The 14,282-nt window shown below is 36.8% G+C and overlaps 1 protein-coding gene across 4 annotated transcripts in view; it reads left to right on the top strand.

The window, feature by feature from the left end:
* LOC134747305 (protein kinase C and casein kinase substrate in neurons protein 1) overlaps nt 1-14,282 on the top strand; it is a 196,610-nt gene that overhangs the window by 165,460 nt on the left and 16,868 nt on the right. The gene's annotated exons all lie outside the window — the stretch shown is intronic.

The raw sequence follows: 14,282 nt of genomic DNA, 5'->3' as shown, positions 1-14,282 counted from the left end.
CGCGTAACACTTGTGACCGCGAATGTGCGTTATGTAACCGAACTTACATGTACACGGGCGTAAGTGCAGTACTTTTCCCGCTATGACTTTGCGTTTGGTATGTGGTACAGTAGTGGTATCTAGGCTACACCTGGCTGGGTGTTCGCATTGGGTGCGCGAGCGCTGGTTAGCCGAGATCTTTAGCTATGGCGGCAAAAATAATTTAAAAAGCTTTAAATATAACATAGTCGTATTATTTACAATTCTGGATGCAAGAGTAGTCGACCTCTTTGGCAATATAACGTATTCAACTATTCACTTCATGCGCTGACCAATTAAAAAAAAAACCCTAAAAACGGAGTGTTTAATATTGTCTTCGGTTACCGCGATAGTTACTCATGAAATAAAACTATGAAAACGGATTATATCGCGTATATTAAATTTATAATACATCCCGACGTTTCGAACCCTTTACAGCGTTCGTGGTCAACGGGTGACGGGTGAACGGGTGACGGGTCGCCCGTTGACCACGAACGGTGTGGGTTCGAAACTTCGGGATGTATTATAAATTCAATATTTATACGCGATATAATTCGTTTTCATAATTTTATTTCAAAACGGAGTGTTGTTTAAATGCACTAATCATCAGGAAATCGCTTCTTGAGAAAAATAGTGTCACTATACAAATTTAATTACCATTAGTGACCTTGTTTCTGTCAATGTTGTTTATACATAATGCGGGTTTGACCTGACCGCTGCCCGCAGAATGCATCCAGTGTGGCAAATCCTTAAATTGCCGGATTTTGATATCATTTAAATTATCTCCAAAACAGAGGTCAAGGAGTCCTTTAAATACTGTTTTTTAAAACGTTGCACTTTGTATCCAGCCGCACCTCCCGTCCAGCCGACGCTGCCGATTGGTTAGCTGCAACTGGAATTAAAAATAATAACTGTCACGCTATGGGATATACTTTTACTTTATCGGTCAAGGCATGTTTCGGTATTTGTGATTATTATGCGTATTTTTTGCCATACGATAAATATTTGACGTACCAATGATTTTCTGTTACGTGCCCGGTATTCGAATACCTATATTATTATATACTAGATCAATCTAAAGGTAGATAAGACTGCAGTAGTGCGTTAAATATTCAGTCCAGTTTGAGGTGAAAATGTACCTTGTCAAATACGTAACAATCATAACATACAGTCAAACCTTGGTAGCAAGAATCTTGAGGCAAACGTTAACCTTGGTGACAAGTGGTCGACCAAAAGAAGTTCCTATTCCTATAAAAAAACTGTCACGATGGTAATGTCCCGTGTATTTATCATTTATCATGCAGTCGATAGAAAACACGAATCTCAAGGAAAAAATTGAAATAATTGTATTGTCTTGAAGATGTAGGTATCGATTCGTTTGATATAATGTTGAGTTATAAGCAGGCATCGTAAACTGCGAGCGAAATCTATTGAAATGACGTACTTTGACTTGACTTGACTAAGTAACAACCCTAGTACTTCAATGGATTTCGCTCGCAGTTTACGATGCCTGGTTATAAGATAAAAACAACATAAATAATTAAATATTTAACGCGATCAGTTTCAAAGTAATAAATGCAGGTAGCGAGCAATATATAAATCAATCATTGATTACACATACCTATCAAATTACACACTAAGTAGGCTAATTCCGATTATCTATGAGTCGCAGCCCTCACCCACTGATATAAATACTTTCGCATTGATAAGCAATCATTATCAGTATCGATTAATGCAATGATATAAACTTATCACTTATCAACTCATTATCTGTTATTTTGATAATGATGAATGATGACATTTGTCATAAAACCGCATAAATTGCACTAAACGGATACTAGTGGAGGTGTTGTTTTTAAGTTTTCGTATCTCTTCGATTATTACTAAACCTCTGCTGTCTGTCTGTAAACGCCGTGAGCGAGTTGTATAATTAAAAACCGGACAAGTGCGAGTCGGACTCGCGCACCGAGGGTTCCGTACTTTTTAGTATTTGTTGTTACCTATAGCGGCAACCGAAATACATCATCTGTGAAATTTTCAACTGTCTAGCTATCACGGTTCATGAGATACAGCCTGGTGACAGACAGACGGACAGACGGACAGCGGAGTCTTAGTAATAGGGTCCCGTTTTTACCCTTTGGGTACGAAACCCTAAAAAAAAGTCTCAGGGCCGTTTTTCGGTACAGTAGTGTGTGCGATATAATGTAATCCATTTTTATTTCATTCATTTTTATCTTTATTGGCATTCAATCAAAAGATCAGGTGTAAAAACAACCCTTTCTTTAAAAGCGCACTATTTAAAGGCACTTTATACAATAACACCGCACAAATTACTCTGTACCACACAAAGCTTTACAAAATCTTGCTGATCAAAACAGGGTACAGTATAAAAGCCGCGGTGAGTACGAACAAGAGTTGTAATTAAAAAGGTCCGTGTGTCGGACAGGGGTGATTAAAAGCCAGCAGTAGGTATGAAAAGGGTGTTCATGAAACACCCTTAACTGGCCATTGGTAAACCTTATCTCGTTGCAGTAAGGTCAGTAGGTTGCAAATGGTCAGTTAACAGTGTTTACGATGGTAACTAGCAATTGTTTGACGTCACTAAAACGGCGAAGCATCTTGTGTAGAATTACCAGTCGAATAGAATTGTTAAGCAAACTAAACTACGAATGTTTTTTTAAATATTTATCGGATTAAAGGATAAATACTCAAGATGAGTTAAAAAAAACTGTTGAGGTGTCTCAGGTTTTCAGTGGCTCAAGTAACACCGTGTAACAAACACCAGTTATCAACAAAACAATAAAGCATCTAATCGAGCCGCAGTGAAACCGCCGCGGAATCGTAAGAATGTCATTTTTGCCTTCCCCACGCTCCCATGGTGTGTGCCCGTGGCACACTTGCCCGCTTTCGCGAGAACACCGCAGACGCGGTTTGGACCAATATCGACTTGGGATTGGATGGGCTGTCGAATACGTTTGTAATTCTATTAACAATTATAACGGAAAGGCGGTATTCGGTCCGCTCGTAGAATAATTTGCATTATGCATTGAAGTCAAGAATCAATTCATTAGAAACATACGAATCTTGGTGGTCACAGAAATGCGGACTACCATTTTTATTACCTATATAAATATAGTCATTCCATTACAGACCCACAAGTTAGGTATGCCGCATGGTTTTACATAGTGTAAAAAGAATAAAGATTATCTTAGTGGTACCTGAAATTATCGTTTTTAGTATTATATCGTGTGTTCAATCCCAATTGTTTACTCCGGAAGAGTATTGAACAGATCCATTACAGTATTAATACCAAAAATCATGGTGAATTAACATTTATTAAACCATCAGACAATTTCTTCTATCCATTAAGATGAAACATCATACGCCACATTTTTCCTCTATTCAAATTTGAGTTTTTACTTCTAAAGAAATGAACAAAAACCTATTATTAACCTATACCGATTTTGGTATAGGTTAATAATAATAAGGTAGGATGCTCTGCCGGTCCTATTCGTGCGGGCCATATAGGTAAATAATCCCTTCACCCGTGCACTCCATATAAGAACTAACCGTGTCTCACAGAGTTATCAAAATAAAACTGCCCACCTGGGCCCATATACTGTGCACGATATGGCAAAGTGGCTGTTTATGGCCCATCGTGACAAAGTTGTGTTCGTACATTGTAAAAAAAAAGTAGTTACTTAAATAGCAATGCCAGGACTATCACAAAGTTAAATATCATTGCTATATATACTTATTAAAATAAAATCAATAATAATTTATTTAGGGAATCATCAAGTCAATGCACAAAATTGTCATATGTTAAATGCGGTTGCTTATAAGTCGATGCATGTTACATAAATTCAATTTGAACGTTGTGAGATAAAACTTTGTTTGCAAACTGTCAATATCTCGAGTATATTGTCTGTCGCAAAGTTTATTTTAGTCAGTATTTACTTTTAGAATAGCGAGCCAAATACAGCACTAGATATTGGCTCGTATTGTGCCTTCCGAATCGACTTGAATTAAGCTTATCCCAGAACGTTAAATGGGCGTAGTTTTCAGCGCTCTTTAATTGAATTTAGAGAAACTTTGAGCGGTTTTGAGACAGCGGTGTTTGATTGCTTCATTGTTCAACGAAGACGAAATTAAATCGGTTCGCGCATTTAAAATTTTAGTGAATTGTCGTCATAAGCTCATAACATGAAAAATATTAGCATAGGTTGACAACGGTGCATAAGGTTTTACATATTCTCTGTAAGCTAAAAAATATTGTTTAATTCTGATCTTTCATCTTATACACCAAATGAATATTGGACCCTCCTTGAAGTACTTAAAATCTGTCTACACAAAATAATTCTTAAAATATTTCAATAACCTTTAGCTGCCCAGAGGCCTATAAAAAGGTCTCCAATTCCATCTTATTTTGAATATCTATTTTGACAAATCAAAATTGCATTTGTTTTGACAAGTTTTGATGTTTGGGCAGCTAGAAAATAACAACATATATTATTCTTCTCTTTGGTAACCTTCCGCGTTTTAAAAGATGGAAAATATATTTTCATTTAAAACCAACGGTTCTCAGTAATCAATACGCGTATAGCACATTCGTTTGTCAACGAGATCACGTGCCCGGGTAAATGAAGTGCGGTGTGAAAATGATTGGGAACCAATCACGTGTCCAATTTGTAATGTAACAGTATCGGGGACTGTTACGCTCTGCTTCCACTGCGCTGCGTTTCCTATTTGTTTTATCCAAGGTCTTTGCTGTTAGTTATGCCATTTACGATGCGTTTAAGTGTTTATTCGTAGGTAACCATTAATATCATCATTATGTACAATTAGAGTTGTGCCGTTCCCGGGAACATTCCCCATTTTGTATGGAAATGTTACCAAGCGAGAAATTTCCCCATACAAAATGGGGAATGTTACCGGGAACGGCACAACTGTATGTACAATGCATAATAAAATTTAGCACATAGATTATTGGACATGAAGAATAAATCGATGAGTAAAATTTACTACTTATCATTTTGTTTTTGCTAGAAGACTCGACCGAAGATGCGATTTCTAAAGTCTGATTGATTTCCAGGTTTTGTCCTGATTACCTAGATAATGTTGTAACTTAAAATGCGGCACTTCTTAACTAACAGCTGCGTATTTTGACATATTTACGGTCGGGATTATTTTTTTTATCTGTGCTTAGTGGTCCCGCGGTAATCTAGCACTTTATCCAGACGATTAATTGGAGTCATTAAAGAAAAGCCAGGGGTAGATAAGATAAGGGGTGTCAGGCTGGTACTGTGTCTGAAATAATAACATTTTGCGTGAAGAAGCATCAAAAATATTTTTCATTTCTCATGCTCTGAAAGAGGGTCATTGTTGTTCTAAAAGGTGTGCAGAAAATGATACGTGTCTGCACTAGAGCATTTTACGTTCGAAGTACGATTTTTTTAATTTTTTTACGATACGCAATTGAAATTTGAGTTTAAATGGATTTGTTATACAATTTCCATTCTAATATTTGACTCTCCATTCCATAAATAACGATACTTTTGCCTGAATTGTTAATTGAAAGTACCCTCAAGAAATACTATAAAAATGTATACTTGTCATGTTTTAAAAAAAACACATGCATTTTACTTTCCTTGTATTCGAAATGAAAAGTAGAGTGTTTAACTCGGGTGAAAGGCATCATTTCTGCCTCGGACTATTGGCGCTCTCACTGCGTTCGAGCACCAAAATACCTCGGCAGAAATGAGTGCCTTTCATCCCTTGGTTAACAATCTACTATTACACGATTTAATTTGTTCAACCATAAGATTTTGACGACCGGTCTGGCCTAGTGGGTAGTGACCCGGCCTATGAAGCCCGATGGTTCTGGGTTCGAATCCCGGTAAGGGCATTTATTTGTGTGATGAACAACAGATATTTGTTCCTGAGTCATGGATGTTTTCTATGTATTTAAGTGTTTGTATAAGTATTATATACATCGTTGTCTGAGTACCCACAACACAAGCCTTCTTGAGCTTACTGTGGGACTTAGCCAATTTGTGTAAGAATGTTCCTATAATATTTATTTATTTATTTATTTATAAGATCTTAATTTTGCGAGTTGCGTTACGAAAGTTATTATACCTGGTAACTATACGCAACATTAATTGAATAATCTTTGTATAACGTAATAATGCGTTTGTATAATCTTATACATCTTATACAGACATGCGATCTGTAAACTTTTAGCGTTTCTGTTCTGTTCATTACCGGCATTTATATAGGGACAAAACGAAACGTTAAAGTTTAGGCGGATTTTGCTTTTTGCTGTATAGAATGGACGCATTCTACCCCAAATGGTAGGAAAATGCCGATGACAGGCTCGAGTGGAGAAAACGAGGGGAGGCCTTTGCCCAGCAGTGGGACACCAAAGTAGGCTAAAAAAAAAGAAAAAAAAAAGGTACGTGGAAAGACTGCCCGTATTCCTTGATCTTAAGTGCAGAAAGAATTTTCTTTGATTTCTTGAGCAGCTAATTGCGTTGCGCTAGAAAATTGCATAACTCAGTATGCTGTACCTGTTTACACGAAAGTCATTTAAGAAAACCAGGTTCTTACACTTTTATTATAAGTTTAATCCGGATATACAAAATATACCTATTAAGATATATATATATATATATATATATATATATATATACGAGCTTACAACATACAATACTTTAAATTTTTAATCTCTTAAATGTATTCAAGAGGTTTTTAAAATGGCAGTAATAATAAAACTGATATTTTTACCACTCAAACAGGTTTAATTCCCCTCTACTTTAATTTATGACCGAGATACAGTGACACCGCGTATAAACATATGAAAATAAAACTTTTTTTTCAACCAAGGTCGCCCTCTCTAGCGCCGCTTTAAATAGATTGACTTCAGCGTGTGTTGACAATTTGGTACCAGGATTTTCGTAACTTTTACAAACTAATCAAGTAATCACCTGATGGAAAGTGACAGCAATACTTAGTGTAATCATATTTCGCTCCACACTCTCCGCCTCTCCGCGGAGATTTAATGAATCGCTTTGTAACGGAAGCGCTACACGATTGAACACTGGTTTCCGTGGCTCAGGTACAGAATTATCCTTAACAAGACTTACGGTAAACCTACGAATTTCTTACGTTACTTGATGACTTGTAAATTAACAAATAAATTCTTCGTTCTAATAATGAGTGCTATAATTTTTTGCCCTATGAAATCTATCCTTAGGGTACCAATACAGGGGTCGGAAACCGGTATTTGCTCCATACAAAAATAACGGTATTATAACGTTCTTTTTAGTTCTTTTGTTTACAATTTCATTTTTAATGGGACGTTTTAATAATGCAAAATTGTTTCCTAAATACATGATTCAGTCCTACGTAATGAGCATAAAACAATTCAAAATATTGGGCTATTTCGGGGTTTTTTAAAAATACCGGTTCCGAGCCCTGTACCAATAATATCACATCCAAGGGGATAAAGACAATCGTACTTGTAAGTAAATTGCATTTCCTCTCCCTCTTACCGGGAGCGGTCCCCTCGTCATTTATATTTAGAACGATGTCACGTCGTAAATGTGTACACGTCAACCCATATTTACACACATCGAAACCCTGAAAGAAGTGGTTTATTAATATCTCACATTGACCTAGAAAGCGTCCGGCAAACGGCAAGCTAGGAAATTGTATTCCGGCACCTGCCCGCTTCCATGACCATACTCGGGGTCCTATTGCGAACTTTCAACTTGAACTATCATTTATATAATCATGCTCTTTGAGCATGCTTTGCATTGCGATGTCAAAATTAAATTCTGCATCGGAATGAATTCGGCATGATTTTAAAATTGTGACGTGTTTGTAAAACTGTAAATAGCTTCTGGTGCATTTTGAGGATTTCTTGAGATATTGTAATATTTGTAATCACATGTAAAAGGAAAATACCTTCTTATTTTAAAAATACACGTAAAAGTACCTTTCTAATAGTAAAGTTTAAAAAGGGCTTCGCTTTTAATAACGAAAAGTAGTTAAAAAATTTACTCCTTGTCATACAAACCTAAATAGGTAGTCATTTTAAAGACATCGATTTATCTCCACAATTAACAAAAGCGACACGAATGGACCCTCTTCATTCTTCCTAAATACCGTTTCATTCGCCACCGTACCCACTCTCTTAGCGGCTGTCAATAAAATGTGACAAAGGCGCGAGGTGTTGCGATACGCGAGGTATTGTAGGCTGATTGGATCTCATTTAGGAGCTTCGTATAGATCAGTAGGGATATCTGGCGGCCCAGCCAAGGTGACAATCGCTTTGTGTCTCTCTATCACTCTTCTATATTAGTGTGACAGTGACAGTTGCGTTTCGTTCGCTACGGAGCGTTGGCGATTGGCATGTTGTCTACGGGGCCTGGCCTTTAAACGGCTGAACAAGACTATATTTTTGCCACGCTTTTCGAACTGATAATATGCAGGTTGCAGAATGTTTCCAAAAAGTTAAAAAAGTTCTCGTGAATATCGCGTAAACTTTACATTCACAAGCAATTTGAAAACTACGTTTTCCAGAAATGTAAAAAGCCATGGCTCCGAGGTCGTAGTTTAGATGAATCTGAAATAGCCTCTAACGGGACTGATGTAGCACAATATTATTGAAAAAAGTCCATTTGAGGTTTCGTATTCTTCCTAAAACCTTTCAACATGGGCTCAATTCACTCGCCACCGTACCCACTCCCGCTAAGTGATAGTCAATAAAATCTGACAAAGGTGTTGCGATACGCCAGCTTTGTAGGCTTATTGAATCTCATTTAGACGTGCTTCGAATAGATCAGTAGGGCTGCCCTCTACATTCAGCTTACGAAAAGGATTAATTGACTGAGTTACAGTCTGTCTAAGCTAACTCAACACCCACTTTGACGTGACAAGTACGGCTACCATCATTCGGCACTCGGCACTGACATAAACTCTAGCGTAAACGTAACTTACTATGCATCTCGCTCGTACTGACATATTTGTGCGAGCGAGATGTATAGAAAGTAAATTACGTAGACGTTAGAGTAAATGTCAGTTTTGACACTGTTAGTGACTCATTGTACGGGTGTAGGTATAGAATGTCGTTTTTTTATAGAAATGTGACGTTTTTGGTGACGAACACTTTGTCAAAGTCTGTGCAGAGTTAGCTAAGTCCGAAAATAGTGTAAAAGTAGCAAACATAAGCAATACAGTAGTTAATATCGTATTGAATTATCGACAGATGGTTACTGGTGACCGGTTTACGTTCGAAATTAGTTTTTTGTTTCAACGTTTCTTGATGGATAAAGTTGGTTGTACCTACCCAACTGTTTATATCAATTATAGTATTTTCGAAATCTGCTTTCCTCAAAACATTATTCTGTAAACAACAAACTATTTATAAATGGCCTAGGTGTGAACGAACATGCTTTTCGCGATGATAGAGATAATCAATCAGGCGAACTGAAATAATATCAGGGTTGCCAACAGGCACCTTCGTAACCCTTCAATTAATATACTTTTCACATCACCAATTCGAAAAAGGGGTTTTTCTTCCCTGCTAGGAGGGATCAAAGTGGCACTTTTCTTCCCTGCTAGGAGGGATCAAAGTAACACTTTTCTGTTCTGGGACACTATTTTTACATTTTTTTGCACATTATTTTTTTAGCTTAAATAATATTTTCAAACATTATAATTACCTCATAGGTGATGTGAAAAGTTGTATGTGTCACATGGTAGCTAAATGATTTCCTTCTTGGGCGTAACACACTTGAATCCCTCACTACGCTCAGGATTCTACTTTAGAATCCCTCGTTACTCTCGGGATTCTATTATAGAATCCTTCGCTTCGTTTAGGATTCAATGTACGCCCTCGCCCTAAATATGTCATTTTGCTCCCTTGTAACACAACCTACTATTCTTCGTGAATGTCAAAACTTTTATTTTCTCAATCGAATCGATTTAATTTTATGTAAAACATGTTACTTTATTGTGAGCTTGTTCTACCAGCGGGCGATCTCCTTCAAAGTAGGCACTGACAACAGACGCTCAATGTTTCTTTGTGTATCCACAGTATCGTATATCCACATTCCACTTAATTTATTGTATTATTAATTATACTTTAATTACTTTGCCCGGTATGCCCAACCTATTTTATCATTTTAATTTTCTAGTGTGTAAAGTAAAATAAAGTGGTAAAAATAGCATTTGTATACAGCTAATCCGTCAGATGTCACTCCAAATATAATGAAAAAAATGTGTGACAGCCCTAGGACTGCTTAGTTGGCGTTCTTGATGGATGACGCTTCAAGCCGGCTGGCAGCTAGGGTGCTCACAAAGGCACGTGTATTTATTTTACATATCATATACGTGCATATGTGACGCGTTACTGACTGATGTATGATTAAGTCTGGATTAGTGATAGCGTAAAGCGAAGTCCTGTTGTTGATCGTAGAGATGTTTCCTGGTTATTACAATTTTCAAATTATTCTCTTTTTGTCTAGTATTTAAGACATCGATGTTTCTAAGCTAAATAGATATCAAGATACATATCTACGACGGCAAAGAGAGGCATTGCGGATGTTTGTCGATTATCAATGCGAACAATCACTGTCAAGGGAGCGCTTAGCGAAATTATTCTCAAAAGCGTAAAGACGCTTGTTTCTTTTTGTTAGGCAATTGTCTAATGCTTTATTTCTACTCTTTTGAATTGTTAGCCAATTAGTTACTTAGCCGATTGTTATGTTATAATGGCTTCAATCCAGTATGTCTACTATTATAAACTTAAAAACTTATAAATAAAAAATTGCACTAAGTCGAAGTCGCTCGGTAGGGTGCCCAGAAGGCTGACCGCATTGCCCCGCTATGAATGGCAATGCTGATTCGCTGGGCAAAATATTGGTCACCAGAAGCCTCTATAAAGCGCTTTGCCAGCTCCTCATAGACGCTAGGTCCCCACGGCCCCAAGCGATTATAAATTTCAAAATATAGAATATAAAAAAATATGCAAATTTACCGCAATCAGACTTGTATATGGCACAAATCCTTCCGCACGTGTAAGGTACGCTGTACCTTACTCGCATACTCGTAGTTATGAGCCATTGTTTCATTCGTAACAATACGATATTCCGATGTCATTGAGATGCCTTAGGATATTGCTGCAGTTATCGAACATGGCCGAGACTGTCATTTATGGCACCAAAGTATTATTGTTTGCAGAAGAGGTGCAAAGTGTAAACAAACCACTGGTCCATATATTGAGGTTAATAAATTATCAAACGTAGACTTTTGACAACCTTACTGCATAATTTTCGAGACCGTACACCCGGCCGCAAAATCGCATAGCCACTTTATGTAGGAATTCGTTCATAGGTAGGTACTTCCATGAAATTTTGTAACTCGGTGTATAATCTACGGTTATACATTATACATCTACTTCAGCTTTCAAAATGGAAGCATGTATTTTTCTTAGACCACCTCTGCCATTAATAATAATAATAATTCTGCTGTCACGTATTAAATAAAATAGCAGGTTGTACGAATAACTTTACTGTTTCTTGTGAGGTCGTTAAAAGTAGGTACTTATTGTTAAGAGACAACATAATAAGACTAATGAAACAAGTTTGCAGCGTTCTTTATTTCGTTGTCTGTTTGGAGACAAACGGTTTGAAGAAAAAGTACGATTATTTATGTTCACACGGCTTTCTGTAAAAACAAGTTGTTATGGGTGAATAAAGAAGACCTTTAAACGACTCACTATTTTTTCAAATTGTGGTTGAATTCTGACATAAGTAAAATTGGATTTGAATTAATGTAGGTACTCCTATGAGGAACCAATATTCCGATATTGTTTAGGCAAATAAGAAGAAAAATACTGAAATTAAAATTAAAACGCAGAGCTTGACCAACCAATTTTTTTAAAAGTAGTTTCTAGTGCCAAATGAGATCGTACTAAGGTGAAACACTAATGCAACATTGTTTTGTTCTCGCAGCGCCATTTACTGGTAAGTGTGTAAAGATGTGATGTCGCTAACAATGTCTGATGTCCCTACAATACCTACCTAAAGTCCCAGTAATGAACCCCGAATTCTGTTTCACATGCTATTACATTGGTTATAACTAGAAGCTCATGTCCTAGAATAAATATACTTGCTTGAGGCCTTGAGGGAGTGCATTTTAGTCTTTTATTTTATTTTAATAGGACATTCTTACACAGATTGACTAAGTCCCACGGTAAGCCCAAGGAGGCTTGTGTTATGGGTACTCAGACAACGATATATATAATATATAAATACTTAAATACATAGAAAACACCCATGACTCAGGAACAAATATCTGTTCCACACAAATAAATGCCCTTACCGGGATTCGAACCCAGGACCATCGGCTTCACAGACAGGGTCACTACCCACTAGGCCAGACCGGTCGTCGAAATCTTATAAGTAGGTACCTACATGCGGTCTGTTGGCGCAAGATTATCCCTGTTCATGTACTTAAATCTAGATGCTGATACGCTATGTATATAATGTAGTAGCTATAAGCTAGTTGGGTTTAGACACATATAATCCCTAATTTACGAAGAATCTGGAAATAATGGATCATAGAGTGAGGTTGTGTTTAGTTGGCAATTTGTATATTTAATAAAAGTAATAAAAATTAGAAGAAAGTTATGATTTTTAATGTACGTATTGCGCCTATTTGCAATAGTAGATAAAATCAGTAAAGAAATCTCTAATCGACGTATCTTAGCACAATCCTAAAAAACAGAATAATTATTAACCATAAAAGCAATACTTCATACATTACAATACCAAATTCTGATAATTGCACACCGAACCATTGCACATGGATCCATTTTAATAACCACTTTAAATTAGCTCATTTTTATGTTAATTTATCTCAAAACGGCATCCAATTAGTGCTCAGTGAGGGGTGGCCGCAGACAGAGCGTCTGGGTCCTCCACTTCATTTAGCACAACTCGCCATCGCATTATAAACCTTAACTCTAAGAGCTTAAAGTATAATTGAATTGGTTGTAGGTCGACGCCGCTGGGTCTCGTGATTTCCTACAGTTTATCACCTGGCTTTACGTTGTTACGTTTACGGAAATTGTCGTAGTGGCGCGCAGCGGAGGAATTTAATGGGAAGACGGAGAATCATTTGATTTAACGCAAATCTAATTCTAAAAGTCGGCATATGACATGGTTGAAGACGTGAACTTAGGAAGGTGCATTGGGGTAACTTGAAAATGACAAATATTTATAAAATCAGTAGCACTTCATACTTTAGTAACACTTAGGTAAGCTACTGTACCGGTTACCGAGGCATCTGTTGCAAAAGTAGAAGGTGCTTTTAGTTTAGTAGATATTTGCCATTTTCAAAGTTATCCCGCTGTCAAAGTTATGCCAAAATACTTGCTTCCTCTTGTATATTTAACACAGTGTGGAAAGCCAATAAATACGATCGATAATGTTCAACATGTAAATGTTTGTTAGCTTAAATCTGAAGTGTTCATTATTGCAATAAGGTTTGATTTTTTTAAACATTACAAAATAATGTGGCCCTCATTTAAAATCTACAATTTCCGGCGCGATTCGAGAAATGAATTAGATATTCACTAGATATGAAATAGTAAAGATATGTGACATTTCACGGCAAAAGGTACCTTATGGCGGCTGGAGCCATCCCTTATTAATTGGAGCGGTGTTAATAATAGCGTAAGCTCCAACCGCCAGAAGGTACCTTTACCCGTGGGACGTCACATATTTTTACTATTTCATATCTAGTTAATCTCTAATTCATTTCCCAAATCGCGCCGTGTGTCGCTTAACTTCAAACTCGGGTAAATCCATTCGACCCTCTCAGCAACTATCCTATTACCTTTTCTTAATAATCTGACAGATGGATTTACCCGAGTCTGAAGTTAAGCGACTCAATTATGCTTGTTGACAGTTCTCTGGCAGCTGTGTATTTCAGTTGTTATAACAATGTTGTCCGGTTATGAAAAAATATCACGTGACCAAATTAGGAGTCTCAAGAGTCCCTCAAAAATCATCCTATTTATAAAAAAATCCTTTCTATCTAGTTTAAATAATCGATCACATGATATTTCCACTCTGTAGAAACATGTATCTAGGTATTATGCTAATTTTACAACCGCAGTTACTTGTAGCTTAGTTTACATAACATTACATAACACGCGATAACTACGAATAATGCAAATTAAAGAAAGTTTT

This window comes from Cydia strobilella, chromosome 14 (assembly GCF_947568885.1).
Source record: "Cydia strobilella chromosome 14, ilCydStro3.1, whole genome shotgun sequence".
Taxonomy (NCBI): Eukaryota; Metazoa; Arthropoda; class Insecta; order Lepidoptera; family Tortricidae; genus Cydia; species Cydia strobilella.
The sequence above is the reverse complement of the archived record's forward strand: the minus strand, read 5'-3'. Positions and strand labels throughout refer to the sequence as shown.